General features: G+C 38.5%; 1 protein-coding gene across 4 annotated transcripts in view; it reads right to left on the bottom strand.

Annotated features, from left to right (window-relative positions):
* Positions 1 to 20,452, bottom strand: part of VTA1 (vesicle trafficking 1) — a 71,181-nt gene that overhangs the window by 22,400 nt on the left and 28,329 nt on the right. The window lies entirely within an intron of this gene.

The raw sequence follows: 20,452 nt of genomic DNA, 5'->3' as shown, positions 1-20,452 counted from the left end.
GTTGAGTATTCTGTAATGTGAGATTCTTTACATACTTCTATAGATAAGAGCTTCTCTGTAGCTAAAATGGTAAAGAATCTCCTGCGATGCTGAGACCCAGGTTTGATCCTGGGTCGGAAAGATCCCCTGGAGAAGAGATGGCAACCCACTCCAGTATTCTTGCCTAGAGAATTCCATGGACAGAGGAGCCTGGCGGGCTACAGTCCATGGGGTCGCAAAGAGTTGAACATGACTGAGTGACTAACACTACAGTACACTATAGACTAGTAGTATTTTTGTCTGTGTACTTGGTCGCTCAGTCTGAAGAGAGTCTTTGTGACCCCATGGACTGTAGTCCGCCAGGTCTCTCTGCCCATGGGATTTCCTGGCAGGAAAACTGGAGTGGGTTGCTATTTCCTACTACAGGGGATCTTGCTGGCCAGGGATCAAACCTGTCTGGCATCTCCTGCACTGGCAGGCGAATTCTTTACCACTGTGCCACTTGGGAAGCCCTACGTAATATATAAAAACCTAAAAAAAAGTAACCCTTCAAATGACTGAACTTGCATATTTAATTTTTCTTCTCTTAATAATTCTCTCATATATTCAATACTTTAAAAAGTTCCATATTTTGATTCTCATTTTCTTCCAGGTACAACTATGTTTTGCTCCACTTCACAAAGAAGCTTTTCAGAAGCATCCATATTTAAAAGTCTTCAGTTCTTTATCATTCAATTCACTCCATGGGGATCTTTCCTGTTCTGTTCTCATTCTTGTCACTCACAAGGTCCAAGAACCTGAATGTGCCCAAGTCTTTTAATGGCAGGGAGCCCACACATGGCAGTCTCTACCTTACTTAATTTTAAGTAGTCAGTTCAACTGAGGAATTGCTCTTGCTAATGTCACCAACAGCCTATTCCACACGTTAGTAAAGCCAACCAACACTTTCAGGCATCATCTTACCAAACTTGTCAGGAGCATATTAAACATGAGACCATCCAAGCTTTGAGAAACATTCTATTTCTGGTTTTTATGACACTATATTCTGGTTTCCCTAACATCTCTTCTGGCTGCTAATCCTTTATCTGATCTCCAAATAATCCTAAGTACCCTGTCCAAGCAGAGACTGTAATTTGGTGGGCTAAATCAATGCTGACTCATACAATTTTAAATATGAATTATATTTTCCACATAATTCAATACTAGAAAAGGCACAGAAAATCCAAATTCTTAACTTCTTCTTTAAGAAATGGAAGATCTCATAAAATTAGGGCCATATTTATTTGGTACTAATTATCCTAGCAGAGGCCACCCCTTTCAGATGATGCATATATGTTCAGATTGATCTATTCTCTCTATACCACCACCCCTCCCCCACCTCCCTCTCTAGTTCACATACCCTTATCAGTTTAGTGCAGTTGCTCAGTCATGTCCGACTGTTTGCGACCCTATGAACTGCAGCACTCCAGGCCTCCCTGTCCATCACCAAGTCCTGGAGTTCACTCAAACCCATGTCCATCAAGTCAGTGATGCCATCTAACTATCTCATCCTCTGTCATCCTCTTCTCCTCCTGCCTTCAATCTTTGCCGGCATCAGGGTTTTTTCAAATGAGTCAGTTCTTCACATTAGGTAGCCAAAGTATTGGAGCTTCAGCATCAGTCCTTCGAATGAACACCCAGGACTGATCTCCTCCAGAATGGACTGGCTGGATCTCCTTGCAGTCCAAGGGACTCTCAAGAGTCTTCTCCAACACCACAGTTCAAAAGCATCAATTCTTCGGCGATCAGCTTTCTTCACAGTCCAACTCTCACATCCATACATGACCACGGGAAAAACCATAGCCTTGACTAGACAGACCTTGGTTGGCAAAGTAACATCTCTGCTTTTTAATATGCTATCTAGGTTGGTCATAACTTTCCTTCCAAGGAGTAAGCGTCTTTTAATCTCATGGCTGCAATCAGCATCTGCAGTGATTTTGGAGCCCCCCCAAAATAAAGTCTGACACTGCTTCCACTGTTTCCCCATCTATTTCCCATGAAGTGATGGGACCAGATGCCATGATCTTCGCTTTCTGAATGTTGAGCTTCAAGCCAACTTTTTCACTCTCCCCTTTCACTTTCATCAAGGGGCTTTTTAGTTCCTCTTCACTTTCTGCCATAAGGGTGGTGACATCAGCATATCTGAGGTTATTGATATTTCTCCCGGCAATCTTGATTCCAGCTTGTGCTTCTTCCAGCCCAGTGTTCCTCATTATGTACTCTGCATATAAGTTAAATAAGCAGGGTGACAATATACAGCCTTGACGTACTCCTTTTCCTATTTGGAACCAGTCCGTTGTTCCATGTCCAGTTCTAACTGTTGCTTCCTGACCTGCCCTTACCCTCACTCCAACTGGGATTCTTTCTCATTTTCAGTCTTTTCTCATGCTATTGTTCGTCTCTCATATGGTTTCCTCTTTTGTCAAAAGTCTCCTCTTTATTAGGCTCATATTCCCATGTGACGCCCTGATTCCCAGGAAGTCCACAGGTATCTGGCATTTACTCAAGTCACTTACCATGCTAAGTGCTAGAGGTAATGGGATGAACATGTTGACCATGTGCTTTGGAGTCCAATGTGAAAATCAGGTAATAACTCCTATCACTAAATGTGACGCCTGAATTATCTAAAGTCCATAATATTTTCTTCATGCTTTCCTCTTAGGAATCTATAATCCCATCATCACAGAAATGAGGAAGTGGCATTACAAAAGTAAAATGACTTACCCAAGGCCACACTAGCAGTCAATTCAGCTATCCCATTTCAAGATGCTCTGGTTAGCTGCTGCTGCTGCTAAGTCACGTCAGTCGTGTCTGACTCTGTGTGACCCCATAGACGGAAGCCCACCAGGCTCCCCCGTCCCTGGGATTCTCCAGGCAAGAACACTGGAGTGGGTTGCCATTTCCTTCTCCAATGTGTGAAAGTGAAGAGTGAAAGTGAAGTCACTCAGTCGTGTCCGACCCTTAGCGACCCCATGGACTGCAGCCTACCAGGCTCCTCCATCCATGGGATTTTCTAGGCAAGAGTACTGGAGTGGCTTGCCATTGCCTTCTCTGGTTAGCTACAATTAGCAAAATGCAATTTAGACAGGAAGATATAAAATACAGGGAAATGCACTTGTAAATGGTCAAAGGTCAGGTACTAAATGTATATTTTTACAGGACATATTTTGGTAAATATAGAGAATCACTTTGAAAGTAAATGAATAAATTGCTTAGGAAAGTTAAGTTACTTTCTTTTGGAATATTTTTTAAATGAGACATATTTTCTTTGGCTTGAAATAATTTAAAATTGTCTGAAGACTTAGTTAAGTAAGTCGTATTGTAATGATTTTAGAAGGTTCCTTCATTCCTAATTTCATAGTACGAACAGTATAGAGACATTTAAACCATCTTAGGTTCCTTCATTAGTATGTGAGATTTAAAAAATATGAACCTGAAATGGGTTCATTTTAATAAATACAGTAAAAAAATTCCTCCAAAGCAGATAAATCAATACAATAGTTTAATTTTTAATCCCCACTATTTCCAAGATGCCTCTAGAAACTGGTGCATACAGTTTGAGCAGATTTTTGCAGTTGTAATGCAAAGCTAATTCACTTTTCAGTTGTTTTAAAATAAAGGATGCTAAATATAAAATAATATTTGAAGAGGAGAATTTCAAGATGTCAATATTTTTGAAATCTTTTAAGTCCGTTTGGCTGATTACAGACATCCTTTCTGGGAAATAGGATTTACAAAAAGAAAAAAAAAAATTTTTTTTTTTTTTTTAAACTTTTGTCCCTGGCCTTTAAGTTCCTGTTTTGTGACTAGGTTGATGAGTCGCTGACGTCTGCAAATTTTGGCCACTGGAGTCAGCAGTGGTTAATAAAGAATTTTCATTTATTTTTAAATCACTTGCACTTGCTATATTGAAGAATGATTGGTAGCAAACACCAATCATATGTTACAAGAGGGGTTCTCAAATCTGGTGCATATAAAAATCATATTAGGGTGTAATAAAAAATAAACTCCTGGTCTAAACTATAGAAAATCTGATATAAATCATTCTCCATTAGGAAACCAAAAAGACACTTTGAAAGAAAATGCTTTATATTATCTGTCTACAATTGTTTCTCTTGAACCCATGCTATGCAAGTTTTTATCTCCAGTATGCACTGGAATTGCTTTTGTCAAGGTTGAGGATTACTCCTCTCTTGCTAAAATTCAAAGCTTAAATGTCATCTTACTTGTTCCCACCAGCATGGAAAGTGGAGTACTCTGACCTCTGCAATTTCTTTACACTTGGTTTCCTGGTTATCAAGGTCTTTTGGCATTCTTTGCCTTGCTACGTGTTCCTTTTCAGTATTTCATATGGATTTGATTCTTTCTCATCTCCAGGTGGGGAGTGCCACAGCATTCAGTTCTTGGACAATTTTTCAAAACTTTGACCTTGACTATCTCTTCCTGTTTAATGGCTTTAAATACCATGCAACAACTCTCAAATTCATATCCTCTGCTCAGACCTCTCTTTTGAACGTCAGGATGTATAATTCAGCTCAGCACTTCACTTGTATATCTGATAGCTCAAAACACCCAAGTCAAAACTGATTTTAGATCTTCCTCTACCAAATTTGTTCCTCCACAAGTCAATAAATGCCTCGTTGTTGTTCAGGCCCAAAACTTTGAAGTTGTTTTTAAGCCCCCTATTTCTCATATTCTACCAATGAATCTTTTAAATTCTGTCAGCTCTACATTCAAAATATATCTCAAGTCTAACCACTACTCATAATGTTTTCAATTGCAAATTCTGGTCTGAGCCACCACTGCCCTCACTTTATTAATAATATACTGATAGGTCTCCCTATTTCCACCCTTGTCCATTATAATGTAATAATACTTTAAACACAGCAGTCAAATTCAATCAATTATGTTTGAACTCCCCGCCCCACCCCCCATTCCTCTCACTCTCAATTCAGCTACGCTGTCTTTCTTGTCATGTCTTGAACTTTAATGGGTAACTCTGCTCTTCCCAAATCTTGACACTTTTTCTTGTCTCTTTCTGGAACATCTGTATGATTTGCTTCATTATCTTCTTCAGGGCTTCTTTTCCATGTTGTCTTCTTAGTGAGACCTTTCCCAAATACCTTATTTAAATTGAACTTCCTATCCCCACCATGAGAGACCTCCCATGATGTTTATCATCTGACACACTATACATTTTATTTGCTTACTGTCTATCCTTACCAGAGAAATGTGATTCCTATGATGTCAGGGATTTAATCCATTGCTATATTACGAGGTCCATCTAGTCAAGGCTATGGTTTTTCCCGTGGTCGTGTATGGATGTGAGAGTTGGACTGTGAAGAAAGCTGATCGCCGAAGAATCGATGCTTTTGAACTGTGGTGCTGGAGAAGACTCTTGAGAGTCCCTTGTACAGCAAGGAGATCCAACCAGTCCATTCTAAGGGAGATTGATCCTGGGTGTTCATTGGAGGGACTGATGCTAAAGCTGAAACTGCAATACTTTGGCCACCTCATGCGACGAGTTGACTCACTGGAAAAGACTCTGATGCTGGGAAAGTTTGGGGGCGGGAGGAGAAGGGGACGATGGAGAATGAGATGGCTGGATGGCATCACCGACTCTGTGGACATGAATTTGAGTGAACTCCGGGAGTTGGTGATGGACAGGGAGGCCTGGCGTGCTGTGATTCATGGGGTCGCGAAGAGTCAGACACGACTGAGCGACTGAACTGATCTGAACTGATATTACGAGTGCCTAGAATGGTGTCTGGAATATAGTAGAGATTAACAAATATTTGGTGAATGAATGAATGGAGAGCAGATTCTGGAATCCATGTTTTTCTTTAAATCAAGTACCACAAATGATTCTGAAGCTGGTTGTCCTAGAATGGCATTTTGCTAATGAATACATGTGAACATTAAACTTCAGTGCACAGTTTGACTTGGGCTTCCAAGGAAAAGTCAGGGGATAGGGTGAAGGGTATCCTTGAAACTCCCTAAGTTATATGCAAAAAAGGCAATACACGTATAGATGGAAGATAAGTCACGGTTTTCATAACATTTCAAAGTAGTTAGCGATATGAAGGAAAGTAAAAATCTCTAAATTGGTGACAACATCACAGATAATACATTTGGACCCTTAGGCCCACAATTCTCCCAAGTATCAGTCAGTTCAGTCGCTCAGTCATGTCCAACTCTTTGCGACCCCATGGACCGCAGCATGTCAGGTTTCCCTGTCCGTAACCAGCTCTCAGAGTGTACCCAAACTCACGTCCATTGAGTTGGTGATGCCATCTAACCATCTTATCCTCTGTCATCCCCTTCTCCTCCTGCCTTCAATCTTTGCCAGCATCAGGGTTTTTTCAAATGGGTCAGCTCTTCACGTGAGGTGGCAAAGTATTGGAGTTTCAGCTTCAACATCAGTCCTGCCAACGAACACTCAGGACTGACCTCCTTTAGGATGGACTGGTTGGATCTCCTTGCAGTTGAAGGGACTCTCAAGAGTCTTATCCAACACCACAGCTCAAAAGCATCAATTCTTCAGCGTTCAGCTTACTTTATAGCCCAACTCTCATATCCATACATGACTAATGGAAAAACCATAGCCTTGACTAGACAGATCTTTGTTGGCAAACTAATGTCTCTGCTTTTTAATATGCTGTCTAGATCAGTCATAACTTTCCTTCCAAGGAGTAAGTGTCTTTTAATTTCATGGCTGCAGTCACCATCTGCAGAGATTTTGGAGCCCCAAAAAATAAAGTCAGCCACTGTTTTCCAGTTTCCCCATCTATCTGCCATGAAGTGATGGGACCGGATGCCATGATCTCCCAAGTATATTATACACAAAAAATAAGGGCTATATATGAAACTCCAATACTTTGGCCACCTCATGCGACGAGTTGACTCACTGGAAAAGTCTGATGCTAGGAAGGATTGGGGGTGGGATGAGATGGGGACAACAGAGAATGAGATGGCTGGATGGCATCACCGACTCTGTGGACATGAGTTTGAGTGAACTCTGGGAGTTGGTGATGGACAGGGAGGCCTGGCGTGCTGTGATTCATGGAGTCGTGGAGAGTCGGACATGACTGAGCGACTGAACTGAACTGATAACTCCCATGAACACTGGACATAGCACAATAAAAATCACTTTAAAAGTACATATTTAACAAGTTTACTATCACAATGATTCAAATATTGATGTTTATAATCACCTATTACACATATTTCATGTTGATTTATTCAAAATTTTATGCCTCTATATTTTTCAAAGCAACTAGAATTAAAAGAAAAAAACAAAACGAGAGTAAAACTGTAGCAAAAAATCTTAACTAAAATACACATTTAAATTTACTCTATTTTTATTATATTTGAAATGGACACTCCAATTAGCCAAAAGATATCCAAAGTCGGCTTTCCTGGTAGCTCTGCTGGTAAAGAATCCGCCTGCACTACAGGAGATCCCAGTTCAATTCCTGGGTCAAGAATATCCCCTGGAGAAGGGATATGCTACCCACTCCAGTATTCTTGGGCTTCCCTGGTGGCTCAGCTAATAAAGAATCTGCCCGCAATGAGGGAGAGCTGGATTCAATCCCTGGGTTGGGAAGGTTCCCTGGAGGAGGGCATGGCAACCCACTCCAGTATTTTTGCCTGGAGAATCCCCAGAGACAGAGGAATCTGCCCGCAATGAGGGAGACCTGGGTTAGATAGATCCCTGGGTTGGGAAGATCCCCTGGGGAAGGGAAAGCCTACCCACACCAGTATTCTTTCTGCCCTGGAGACTTCCAAGGACTGTACGGTCCATGGGGTCACAAATAATCTGACATGACTTTCATTTTCACTTTTTACTTTCATCCAAAGAAGGTATGAGCATTAACCATATAAAACCTAGTCCACCAGGGCAAGAAAAGAAGCTAATATTATCTTTTTTTGAAGGGGAAAAAAAAACACCTCTCTCTCTATATATACAGATATATATGTTTTAGGAAGTAATTTATTTTATATAATTTCATTAAGCTAGGAGAAAAGTTTTTCAGACTAGTACAGAATATCTTTCACTCAGATCACCCAACTGTTTACATTTTATCAATCTACTTACATATGCCTGACTTCTTAGTATGAAAAATGTTAACTGCATTTTTATCAGTACTAATTTAAGTCACTCTGCCCTCTTACCCTTTCATTAAGCATTTTCGAAGATGAAGGACAATCTCATAGACAACGGTTATTAAAATCAGGAAATTTAATACTTACACAAGAGTACTGTTTGATCCACAGTCCCAATAAATTCTATAAACGGCCCAATGATATCCTTGGTAGTTCCTCCCTTGGGTCTATTTATAATAACTTAAAAAGCAAACATTATTTAGTTGTCAGGTCTTTTCAGCCTTTAATCCAGACAGCCTTTGTTATTAGTGTTTCTGGACACTGACATTTCAGTTTGGATTTGTCTGATGTTTCCTTATGATTAGGTTCAGATTGTGAGATGTTTGTCTTTCTTACTTCAACTCATTAGGAGGCACATAGTATTAGTTGGTCCCATTACTGGTTGTATTAGGTTTGATGACTTGGTTAAGGTGGTATCAGACAGGTTTCTCCATTCCTAGCTTAATATTTTTCCTTTGAAACAATAAATAATTTGAAGGGAGATATTTAGATACTAATGTAAACATCCCGCTCTTCACCAAATTTTCTACCCACTAGTTTTAAACCCCATGAATGATTTCTAACTTTACTGTTATTTCTCTACTTCTCTACTTATTAGTCAGAACTCTACTGTAAGAAGCTCTCTCTATCCTTCCATTATTTATTTCATTGTATACTTCAGTAGGGAGCCATGATTCTTACTTTTCAATGGGTTACCTATTAATACCATATTTTGATAGTCAAATTGTCCCTGATACAGACAGTAGGAACACTTTCAAGTTGGCTTCTGGATCTTTCTGACATGTGCTTGTGATTATGTGAACCACTTCTTTATTTTCTGGCACAATAAGAAGGCCCAGCTTCATCTAGGACTTTCCCTGTCCCAGTCCAATATTCAGTCTTGTGAGACCTGAAGGGTATTTAGAACCCAAACTCAGGCACTGCAGGTGCTCACTGTTATTGATGCATCATTGCTTCTAGGTCCTTTCAGTACAGAGATATGGGTATTATGTTTTATGCGCATGTGTATACACATCTATGTATATACACATCTATGTATATACACTGCATGTACATAAATATATGCATTTATTGTCTATACACATATTTATATATATTAACTATTTATATACATATATCTAGTTTGCCTTATTTGTATAATATATTTAAAAGCACGAGTTAATATGGACATCGCCAATTAGAATCCAACACTATTAACACAATCTAGTCTTCTATTCCCTAATGTACCTTCCTTTCCCAGAAGTAAGAAACCTGGCTCCCTCAATATATTTACTCAATTGCACAATTCTCGAATACAGAGTAAGCAGTTTTAGAATTGCCAACCAAATACCATCAAGAAAAAACAAACCTACTAATAATAGGTCAATATTTAGCATTTTTTTGGTGTGGTAAAACTGATATACCTTGCTATGTACAAATCTTAGTGTATATAGTTTGATGAGTTTTGACAAAAAGATTCATAAGTGTAAAATGTATTCTTATCAAAATACAACATTTCTACTTTTCTAGAAAGTTCTTATATATCTTTCCAGATCAAATTTCAACTTCCCCTTGCCACACATCAAAATGCTAATTTTCTTCACTAGAATAAAATTATCTATTGTAATACTTTATATGAAGGTAAACATAGTTTGTATTCTTCTGTTTTTTTTGCTCAGGATAATGTCTACAATATTGAAGCATTTTTAGGGTGTATCAGTAGCACCTTTTTATGCCTTAATTAACAGCACAATTTATTTATCAGTTCCTCTGTTGGTGGACATTTGGGTTGTTTCCAGCTTTGGGCTATTTTGAATAAAGTTCCTATGAGCACTCTTGAACAAGTCTTTTCTGGACATGTTTTCATTTCTCTTGGATAAACACCGAGGAATGGCTGGATAAAAGGTAGGTGGATGTTTAACTTTATAAAAATCAGCCAAATCTTTTCCCAAAGTGGTTATTACATCTAACGTTTTCACCAAGCAATGTATGAAAGCTCTTGTTTGCACATTCTAGTCAATATTTGAGATGTGGCCAGGCTTGATTCATTTTAATCTGTTTTTAAACTATTTATCCACCAATGACTGAGAGGAGGATGTTAAAATCTCCAACTATAATTAGGATTTTTTATACATTTTCTTTACTTCTATCACTTTTTTTTCCCCATAAAGTTTTAAAGTCTTACTAGATATACAGACATTTATATCTGGTATCTTCTTAATGAACTGTAACAACTGATGAACAAAATGTCCCATTTTACCTCTGGTAAAACACCTTAAAATTTACCTTATCTAATATAATATGACCACTTCCAATCTTTCTAACTTAGTATATTTACATTGATTATTTTTTCATCGTTTCATTTTCAAAATAAGGATGTCTCTTATAAATAGTATAAAGTTAAGGCTTGCTCTTTTATAAATCTCTACTTTTAATTTGGAGTGTTATTTCATTTACATTTATAGTTATGTACTCATACAGCTGTATGTAGGTTTAAAATTTGCCATCTGTTTTATATTAGTCCTATCTATTCCTGTTTCTATTCCCTTTCTCTGCTCTCTTTTGGGTTTACCAAATATATGTATGTATAGTTACAATAATTTTTACTTAAACAGGCACATATTTATTTAAAGAAATGAAGAAAAAATATAGTTTTAAATGTATCAATATTATACACCATATCATTATACTTTATTCCTTCCTATAAATTCAAGTTGTCATCTAGAATCATTTTCTTTCATCCTGAAAAGCTGCCTTTCTGCTATTCTTTACTTCTTTATTGCAGAACTTCTAGTCATGAATTAATTGATTTAAAAATGCCTTTTATTTTACCTTCATTATTTGAAGGTATTACCTTCATTATTTGCTTTGCTCTACATAGAATTCTGAGTTGTCAGGGTTTTTTGCTCATTTGCTTTTTCTTTCAGTACTTTCAGTTCAGTTCAGTCAGTCATGTCCGCTTCTTTGCGACCCCATGGATTGCAGCACGCCAGGCTTCCCTGTCCATTACCAACTCCTGGAGCTTACTCAAACTCGTGTCCATTGAGTCGGTGATACCATCCAACCACCTCATCCTCTGTCATCCCCTTCTCCTCCCGCCTTCAATCTTTCCCAGCATCAAGGTCTTTTCCAATGAATTAGCTCTTTGCATCAGGTGGCCAAAGAATATTTAGTACCTTAAATATGCCAATTTCATTATCTTTTCTCCAGAATGCTTAAAAAAAAAGAGAAATCAACCATCTTTCAGAGCACTGTTACCATGCGTGTAATGCGTTATTTCCCAAGACTGCTCCTTCAAGATTTCTTTCTTCCATCACTGATCTTTACAGGTTGGACCAAGATGCTCTCGGGTATGGTTTCTTTGTGCTTATTTTAGCAGAGATTCACTGAGCTTCTTGGATCTGTAACTGTTTTTTCACCCAGTTTAGAAAGTCTATGGCCATTATTTCCTCAAAACTTTCTTTCTAGTCTGTTTTGGAACTCCCACTGTATAAGTTGGACATCCAAATATAAAGTAGTAATACAAAATGCTTATTTCTGAATAAATATACCTTAATATATAAGACTGAGTAGATAAGGATATCCTTCCTAAATACAGGACACTAGAACATTATCCACTAACTAAGAAAAGCAAAAACTAATGTTTGTTGAGCATTTACTATATGCTAGGTACTTTTGTTAAAGGCTTTACATGAATTTTCTCATTTAAAATCCAGGACACCTTTATGAAGCAGGCATTATACTTTTCTTCTGGTCCCATCACTTCATGGGAAATAGATGGAAAAACAGTGGAAACAGTGTCAGACTTTATTTTTTTGGGCTCCAAAATCACTGCAGATGCTGACTGCAGCCATGAAATTAAAAGACGCTTACTCCTTGGAAGGAAAGTTATGACCAACCTTGATAATATATTAAAAAGCAGAGACATTACTTTGCCAACAAAGGTCCGTCTAGTCAAGGCTGTGGTTTTTCCTGTGGTCATGTATGGATGTGAGAGTTGGACTGTGAAGAAAGCTGATCGCCGAAGAATTGATGCTTTTGAACTGTGGTGTTGGAGAAGACTCTTGAGAGTCCCTTGTACCGCAAGGAGATCCAACCAGTCCATTCTAAGGGAGATCGATTCTGGGTGTTCATTGGAAGGACTGATGCTAAAGCTGAAACTGCAATACTTTGGCCACCTCATGCGATGAGTTGACTCACTGGAAAAGACTCTGATGCTGGGAAGGGTTGGGGGCAGGAGGAGAAGGGGACGACCGAGGATGAGATGGCTGGATGGCATCACCGACTCTGTGGACATGAGTTTGGGTGAACTCCGGGAGTTGGTGATGACAGGGAGGCCTGGCGTGCTGTGATTCATGGGGTCACGGAGAATTGGACACGACTGAGCGACTGAACTGAACTGAACAGATGTGGGAACAAGTTTACATAACTCAAATAAATTACCCAAAATCACACAGTTACAAAGTAGCATATGGAATTTTGAACTCAATGCCTGCAGTACTCTTAACCACATTATACTAACACTGTATGCAAAACTACTCCATTCACTAAGCCACTGTTCTTGGCGATTATTATGCAGAGGTGAATAAAAGAGAAAATTCTACCTTAGTAAGAGAGACAATACTACCCTCATAGATCTATTTATTATTATAATTACTAAGAATGAGACTTTCAGTGTATAGTGAGAGCATGAAAACTTAAGGTACGGTATATGTACAAAACACATGATTTGGGGACTTCCCTGGCGATCCAGTGATTAAGAATCTGCCTGCCAATGCAGGGGACACAGGTTTGATCCTTGGCCTGGGAAGATACATATTAGTTCAGTGTCATTTCAGTCGCTCAGTCATGTCCAACTCTTTGCGACCCCGTGGACTGCAGCATTCCAGGCTTCTCTGTCCATCACCAACTCCAGGAGTTTACTCAAACTCATGTCCACTGAATCGGTTATGCCAATCCAACCATCTCATCCTCTGTCGTCCCCTTCTCCTCCTGCCTTCAATTAATGCCAGCATCAGGGTTTTTTCAAATGAGTCAGTTCTTCGCATTAGGTAACCAAAGTATTGGAGATTCAGCTTCAGCATCAGTCCTTCTAATGAACACTCAGGACTGATCTCCTTTAGGATGGACTGGTTGGATCTCCTTGCAGTCCAAGGGACTCTCAAGAGTCTTCTCCAACACCACCGTTCAAAAACATCAGTTCTTCGGCACTCAGCTTTCTTTAGAGTTCAACTCTCACATCCATACATGACTGCTGGAAGAACCACAGTTTTGACTAGACTGACCTTTGTTGGCAAAGGAACGTCTCTGCTTTTTAATATGCTGTCTAGGTTGGTCATAACTTTTCTTCCAAGGAGTTGTGTCTTTTAATTTCATGGCTGTAGTCACCATCTGCAGTGATTTTGGAGCCCCCCAAAATAAAGTATGTCATATGCCACAAAGATCTGTCATATGAGGATCTATATGCCATAGGTCAACTAAGCCTATGTACCACAACTACTGAGCGCAAGCACCTAGAGCCCATGCTATGCAACAAGACACGAAGGCTCTGCCATGAGAAGCCCAGCATGGCAATGAAGAGTAACCATACCTCTCCCCAGGAAGAGAAAGCCTGCATGCAGCAATGAAGACCCAACACAGCCAATAAAAACAAAAAAAGAAAAACTCATGATTTTGTAAGGAGATACATTTCTCCTGATCTATCATGGTTTTCCAAGCTAGCAATAAGATTTTACTTAATTTCAAACTTTCCAGTGCAAATGAATACCTTAAACAGACCATCTCCTTTGAAGCCAGTTATTCATATACATGATTGTTCCAGTTATGTTGCAGCTCTGTTTTTTAAGTAGGTTCCAGATTGAGATATAAACAGGATTCTCTAGGAGCTCCAATAGAGGAATGTAGATTAGTGCCAATCAAAATATGGTCTGAGAACCAGAGCTGGCTTGCAAACTGTTTACCAGTTTTGTGACAAGATAGTACAGAAATTGAGAGCTTTAGCAGACAAAACAGATCTGGCTTGCATTTTATATGTCTTCTTAAAGTGTTATTTTTCTAGATAATCATTACTTGTATTTTACAAAACAACAAGTCTGCAACAGAATGGCTATTAAGAGGGAAAAAAAAAGAGGCTGGACCTTTATCACAGAGAGTTTGTGAACACTGCACTGTGGCATAGCATCCGGGCATAAGGAACTTATTTTTCTGAGTCTGTTTCTCACTGGAACTCAGGGTTGTGAAAGTGAAAACAGTGTTTAAGTACAGCGCCAGACAAATGGCAGGAGTATATCCCTTCACTGTATTCTGCCCTTACTACACCATACATTATTACGATTAGTTACTCTGCTTCTCTTTCCAAATTGGAACACAAATCCCATGAGGGCAGGAAAACATACCATTTGATTCCCTCAAATTAGCAGAAACTCAACAGATAAAGGCAAAATGGTACCTGCTCCTCAAACATTGCTAGAAGTGAAATAAACCTAAAATACAATAAAAGGAAGTCTATCAACACTGGCCATAAGTAGTTAACACAAGATGTTAAAGTAGGAATATAACCTATTTATGGTTTGAACATTGTTTGCTTCAAAACAGAAAAGTAAAACATTTAACATATATTCTGGTGACTCTATACCTAAAACTGGGACACTGATTCCAAGACAGCTATAGGAATGGTAAAAGTTTACATGACTGTAAATTTAATCAAATTCTGGGATGGAATTACATAAAGCACAGTTAAAAGAGTTAAATGAAAGTTGCTCAGTTATGTCTGATTCTTTGGGACCCCATGGACTATATAGTCCGTGGAATTCTCCAGGCCAGAATACTGGAGTGGGTAGCCTTTCCCTTCTCCAGGGGATCTTCCCAACCCAGGGATTGAACCCAGGTCTCCCACATTGCAAGTGGATTCTTTATTAGCTGAGCCACAGGGAAGCCCAACAATACTCAAGTGGGTAGCCTATCTCTTCTCCAGGGGATCTTCCCGACCCTGTAATTGAACCCCAGTCTACCAAACAGATGAAAGAGTTCAGAAACAGAATAGCAACAGATGAAGTTTTTTTTTTTTTTTAAAGCTAAAGACGAAAGAAAATGTAGACTTTTAAAATTTTGGGCAACTATGAATATTGACATGAAATCAAAAGGAAAAAAAGTCAGAAAATAGACCAAGAAAAATTATATCTATTGCATTTTATAAGAATTATGAAACAAGTTCTGTGTAAACAAGTCTGAACTTTATCTTCATCTATAGATAGAAAAATGAAAACGAAAACTATAGCAACTTTTGAAACAGCTATAACAGCTACTAAATAGCTACTGTTTTCACTCTGAGATTTTAACCAATGTGCAAATTTATAGTTACTGCCAAAGAAGATGTAAGAGTAGAATGAGACAAAGTCCCTCCTTTGAGGATGTGCAGTATAATTTATTCCAAAATAAAATATATAAACCTTAAATTAATGCATTTATAGTTTAACAATCATATAGTTAATTTCAATCATGGAAATTTTGAGAGAATGGAAAAATGCACATAAGGGCTAGAATAATATAGTTAAGACTTGTAGAGAAGGCAAAATCAGGACAAAGCAGGCTAAAAAAAACCCAGTTTACAATGGTGAAAGCGGAGATGGCGGTAAGCAGATTGGCCTGACAAACATAAAAAGGGACTAGTAAGAAGTACCAAGAAGGAGCCTGGACTTGCAATACCAGGAAAGGAGAAGTCTCTGTTAGGTTCTTCACCAAAACAATGAGGGAAGAGAGCACGGAAAAAGTCTAAAATAGGAAAATTCATTAGGTCATCTGTAGCAACACAGCTTGTGAACGACTGACCTTTAAAAAAAGGATGAAATGTTAAATACATTTAATTAGGAGACTTCACATCTTTATGTACAAATGCCATACAGATGGCCCCAGATGTTCACCCTATTACCTCCTACACTGATAATCCCCACAATGCCATGTCATGTTTCTTTTTTATTACTAGAGATTAGTTCTTTGCTGTCATCATTTCTGGTGGCTCTACTTTTCATTATCATTTATACAACTTATATGGGTAACTTCTCATCCCTTCTTTTGGAGCTTTTAATCAAAAACTATATTTGCTTCTCTCCTTTCCTTTTTTGTTTCCTTTCTCATCTTTGTTTTTATTTGCCCTCTCCCATCTCTTCTTGCATGCTTGGCACATATAATCATAGATTTGGATAGCTGCAAAGGACCTCAGAGATCTTGCTTCCCATTTTATTTACAGAGGAAAAACCGATTCCAGAGAGGTAAAATGACCTCTTGGTTTTGAGTTCAGTAAGGCTTAGCTCTGACAACTATCTTTCTGTTCTTTTAAAAATTTTCAGAGCTAGTAGGAAAAAAAAATACTATTTTTTAAACTTTAGAAAATATAATTAAAATGATTAAAGATAGCATTAAAAATTTAATGCTGATTAAATCATTATCTTGATTATAAAGATGAAAAAATTAAAAGATTATTTTAAAATATACAAATAAAAATTATAAGATAATCATGACTTTCTCTTCCCTATTTTTTGTTATTATAGGCTTTAATGTTTCTCACTAGCATTCTTTGAGAAGAGAAACAAATCTTTTTGAAGACTTTCAGTTTTATCAAAAAACAATGGGCTACCATGCAGTTAATAACCACTACATTTCCTTTATAAATGAACAAATAAGATATAGCAAGTCCTGAAATCTACCTACAGGAATATATATATATATATAAAAATCTGCCTACCTGAAATCCTTAAACTCATTCTTTTCCCACCTTTCTGTTTCCTGTCTTTGTCTCTGCTAGTGTTTTTAAAGTACAGAATAAACTGAAGTGAAAGTTGAAAAAAGGGAACGAGTTACAACCGTTATAACCAGTTCTACCCAGTTTTTAAAACATCTCATGGGATTAATAGTTATTGTGAAATAAGAAATGTTCCAATAGTTTGCATCTTATTTGGGCATCGAGTGCTTATTTCATGAGTTAATAAACACAAGCCTTAGATTTCCTCAGACAGCAACGAGAACCTACAATAGAGAGTTAATGCCAAGACTACCTTATGTATCTGTTTTGGTAGCAGCTGCTCAAGTGGAGCACTGTTTAAAATTGTAACACTTGAAATCATTGTTTTGAAAAAGCTATACTTCAGTGATAATGTTGGAGATACCATTTCTAGAAATGGAAAATGATGTAAGAAAACAACATTAAAAATAAGAGAAAATAGAATTTGAAACTAGGGTGATCAAACTGGTTGGCTGGGGGATTATGTTATTGACGCATGGACAATCTTGCTAGTATTTTACTTTCCTTGTCAGTTGCCTTTATTTGGTCAACCTTCAGTTCAGTTCAGTTCAGTTCAGTCGCTCAGTCGTGTCCGACTCTCCGCGACCCCATGAATCACAGCACGCCAGGCCTCCCTGTCCATCACCAACTCCCGGAGTACACTCAAACTCATGTCCACAGAGTCGGTGATGGCATCCAGCCATCTCATTCTCCGTCGTCCCCTTCTCCTCCCGCCCTCAACCTTTCCCAGCATCAGAGTCTTTTCCAGTGAGTCAACTCGTCAACCTTCAATCATGGCCAAAAACCCATTCACTACTCATGTAAGGATAAGACCGCTGTGTAATAATGGATATGAGAAGTGTCAGTACTGTATGCCAAAGAAATAATAATTTTTGATATATGCAACTTTCACTGGATATACAAATTTTGCATGCTGTAACAAACATATGTAAGGCAGTGAAAACTACCTACTTATAATTTCACATTAATTGTGTGTACATTCCTTTTCTAATTTAAAATGCAGGATTTACATGAAGACCCAAAGAATAAATCTCAGCCCAATAAAATAACTTCAGGGACTTCCTTTCCATGCCGGCTCTATAATGCCTAATTTTCTCCATACTATTTCAGACCTCTCCTGATTTATTGATCCTTTAACCACCAAAACAGATGTTGATTTCCTACTTTAGTGCGTATGCAAGGCAAAAAAATTATGTAGTAGGTTAGATGGTGAGGAAGGGAAAGAAAATAGTATAAACACTTTGGGAAAATGTCCCCTACATTCTTATACTACATACATTCTTTAGTATCCTCAGTATCTAAACAAATCTCCCCCAACTCCTCTTGAAGTCCTATCATTTGTCCTATTAGGTAGCCCTGGCTTTAGCTACTATGTTAAAATAACAAAGGAAGCTGTTCCTTGTTAAGGGTTCTTCAGTTCAGTCGCTCAGTCGTGTCTGACTCTTTGTGACCCCTTGGACTGCAGTACACCAGGCTTCCCTGTCCAGCACCAACTCCTAGAACTTGTTCAAATTCATGTCCATTGAGTCGGTGATGTGATCCAACCATCTCATCCTGTTTTGTCCCCTTCTCCTTTGGCCTTCAATCATTCCCAGCATCTGGGTCTTTTCAAGTAAGTCAGTTCTTCACATCAGGTGGCCAAAGTACTGGAGTTTCAGCTTCAATATCAGTCCTTCCAAAAAATATTCAAGACTGATTTCCTTTAGGATGGACTCGGTGATCTCCTTGCAGTCCAATACACCCTCAAGAGTCTTCTCCAAAATCACAGTTCAAAAGCATCAGATCTTCAGTGCACAGCTGTCTTTAGAGTCCAACTCTCACACCCGGACATGACTACTGGAAAAATCATAGCTTTGACTAGATGGACCTTTGTTGGCAAAGTAATGTCTCTGCTTTTTAATATGCTGTCTAGGTTGGTCTTAACTTTTCTTCCAAGGAGCAAGAGTCTTTTAATTTCACGGCTGCAGTCACCATCTGCAATGATTTTGGAGCCCCCTCCAAAAAAAAGTCTGTTACTGTTTCCATTGTTTCCCCATCTATTTGGTGTGAAGTGATGGGAACAGATGCCATGATCCTAGTTTTCTAAATGTTGAGTTTTAAGCCAACTTCTTCATTCTCCTCTTTCACTTTCATCAAGAGGCTCTTTAGCTCTTCTTCACTTTCTGTCATAGGGTGGCGTCATCTGCGTATCTGAGGTTATTGATATTTCTCCCAGCAATCTTGATTCCAGCTTATGCTTCATCCAGCCCGGCATTTCTCATGATGTACTCTGCATATAAGTTAAATAAGCAGAGTGACAATATACAGCCTTGACGTACTCCTTTCCCAATTTGGAACCAGTCCATTGTTCCATGTCTGGTTCTAACTGTTGCTTCTTGACCTGCATACAGATTTCTAAGGAGGCAGGTAAGGTGGTCTGGTATTCCCTTCTCTTGAAAAATTTTCCAGTTTGTTGTGATCCACACAGTCAAAGGCTTTGGCACCGTCAATAAAGCAGAAGATGTTTTTCTGGAACTTCCTTGCTTTTTTGATGATCCAATGGATGCTGGCAATTTGATCTCTCGTCCTCTGCCTTTTCTAAATCCAGCCTGAACATCTGGAATTTCACGGTTCGTATACTGTTGAAGCCTGGCATGGAGGATTTTGAGCACTACCTTGCTAGCGTGTGAAATGAGTGCAATTGTGCAGTATTTTGAGCATTCTTTGGGACTGGAATGAAAACTGACCTTTTCCAGTCCTGTGGCCACTGCTGAGTTTTCAAAATTTGCTGGCATATTGAGTACAGCACTTTCACAGCATCATCTTTTAGGACTTGAAAGAGCTCAACTGGAATTGAGCTCTAGTGAATACCATCACCTTCACTAGCTTTGTTTGTAGTGAGCTTTCTAAGGCCCACTTGACCTCACATTTCAGGATGTCTGGCTCTATTACCTAAATGTAAACTTAGATTCTTTTTTCTTTTGAAATACAGATGAATTACATGCTAAGTAGAGATATTTATATGTCTGTTAATTGAAACAAAAACAAAAAAATCTCCATTACTCACTTAAGATCTGTGAACATTTTCTTTTTCCTATATCTGTCACTTAACCTATTGTCTGGGTTCCCCACTGTTGGCAGTTATAACTTCATGGAACTGTGTGCATGCTTCTCAGATATGTGGGCAAAAGCAGTTCTTCCAAGTAAGAAGTAGGCAACACCTCTCAGAAGGAACAGAGACTCAGAAGGATATGGCAAACCGATCTGCTACTTTGCCTCATTATGACGTTCTCTTCTGACATCTGACATTTCCACCCTCTTCTCTAATTGTGTTTCTTTTTTCACTTCTTCCTCTAGCGTTTTATATGCAGGTGTTTATCAGGATGTTTATCTAACCATATTCTCTTCCAAAACTATTTTCTTAACCTGAGTTTGTCTACTCTCCTAACTTGAATTTTCACCTCTATTTTGCATATTTCTTGTCTTTTGACTTCCAAGAGTCTTGTGGCAATT

Source organism: Moschus berezovskii, chromosome 10, assembly GCF_049115385.1.
Source record: "Moschus berezovskii isolate FMDL1 chromosome 10, NW_MosBer_1.0, whole genome shotgun sequence".
In the NCBI taxonomy this organism is placed as follows: Eukaryota; Metazoa; Chordata; class Mammalia; order Artiodactyla; family Moschidae; genus Moschus; species Moschus berezovskii.
Note: the sequence above shows the minus strand (reverse complement) of the source record. Positions and strands in the feature narration are given on the sequence as shown.